Genomic DNA, 1,962 nt, shown 5'->3' on the forward strand with positions numbered 1-1,962 from the left:
GGGCGGACCGCCCCCACCGCCCCCCCCTTACGCCGCTACTGGACACGTGTAGGTAAACCGAAACATACGCTAACAACTTTCCCACGCGTTTTATTCGTATTTTTCAGGGTAGCTCTGGTAAGCTTAACAAAGTCCGCGCCTTCGTTAGCCGGTGATTGCGAGCGTAATTACGTTAATAATTTGCCAGATCATATGCAAAAATGGCCGCTGCCGTTTGCAGCTCGTTGGTTTTGGGTAAAAATTCTCTCTTTTCCGGATGGGAGGTTTTTACACCTACCTATCTGTTTTATATTAAGCACAAAATGTGAAAAACAGTCATACTTATTCCTCTCGGAATCGGAAAGTAACGAGATAGAATTACCTACATTAGTGTTATTTAAGATTCAGTTTTAAAAACAACAACTTTAACAACATTCGTCTACAATAAACACTGTTTCTGGCAACAGGGTGTTATATATGCGTGCAAACTAATAAACATTAGGTATATGCCAATACATTTCCGATGAAATGTTTTGATACGCTAATCCCGAACAAAAACGATTTGAAAGCGCGTCTATATTTCACAAAAACAACTGGTTATTTCAATATGAAATCAATTTTCTTTCCGTGAGAATGGGCGCGTTAGCCGGTCCACTAGATTCGGCAAGCCTAACTAAAATAGAATAGTAAAACATCTTCACCAAGAGTTTTTAGCTCTCGCACGCAGCGTAGATTATTATGGCATTGATACGAAGGCAATTTAACCTTGATAGAGCGCTCTGTTTTAATTACCTACTTACACATTCAAGTGATATAAAAAAAAACACTCCTAAGAAATGATAATGTCAGACGTGCTCTCGGTGTCTGGACACAAACAGCGGCGTTTCGTCTCGTCCTGCTTGACATAATTGCCAAGCTGCCCTTGAAAAGAGGCACTGCCACTTTTCAGTACTAGGCCACCTCATTGTCGTATTTAAAAGATAGAATTTTATTAAGTAATTGCAAACTTTTGATATAAAATTGAATGATAAAACAACTGTTTTACTATTACGAGTATTATTTGACTGTGATACAACGCCGCTTTATCTTGATATTTAGTCCAGTCGCTTTGTGAGCGGGCATGCCGAACGGACTCGGGTTCGATTCAGAAAAACCGGTCCGAGTGTGAATTGGAAGGCCTTTGGGAATCTGCGATATTGCGTTCACGCTATTAAATTTAGTTTCCATTTCTGAGAATATGGGAGCCCAAATAAAAAGTTTGTCTGTTTGGGAATTGAAATCAGTTTTCGGATCGGTTGGAGTCGGTATTTTTTAAGCAGTCACCACACAGATCTTTTCGTGCGATTGCGGTGCTCGAAAATAGCCTTTGTGGGCTTTTACAAAGTGCCTGGTAATAGAAAATTAATTGGCTACTATAACATCATCCCCAGCTAGGCTATGTAATAATACGTATCCGGATATAATGAACTTCTTAGTGAGAAGTTAATGTAATGTGTAATAACCAAATGAAAATAGATAGAGTAGACTTAGGCAAGTTTATTGTCATAACATTTAAATCCAAAGAGCAGATAAAATGTAAATTCACTGCACCAGACTTGATTTGTAAAATCTAATCGTCAGTAAAATGTAGAAAACTCCGAAAAAGCGATTGCAGAATTCCTTCTCATATTTTTCCGCAGTTGTTCGAAACGCATTAGGGGGGCCAATAAACTGCGCGAGTCGCGCGTGTAAAGAAACGTCGCAAGGAAATCGGTCCACAAAATTTTCTCTCTACCCCCAGGTTAAAATGGACTTTGGGGGTATGTAAATAAGTTGTGTTTTAGGTTGGTGGAGCAAGGTGGGAATCGACACGACATTTGGCTGGGGAATTGAAGGAAGCACTCGGGGACTAGTCGGAGGCCTTCCTACGGATGCGTTAACGACACGCGCCCGAGCCGGGATAGGGGGACTAACTTTTCCTTCTTTGACAACAATCGGGTTATA

The sequence above is a fragment of the Ostrinia nubilalis genome, chromosome 3 (assembly GCF_963855985.1).
Source record: "Ostrinia nubilalis chromosome 3, ilOstNubi1.1, whole genome shotgun sequence".
Taxonomy (NCBI): Eukaryota; Metazoa; Arthropoda; class Insecta; order Lepidoptera; family Crambidae; genus Ostrinia; species Ostrinia nubilalis.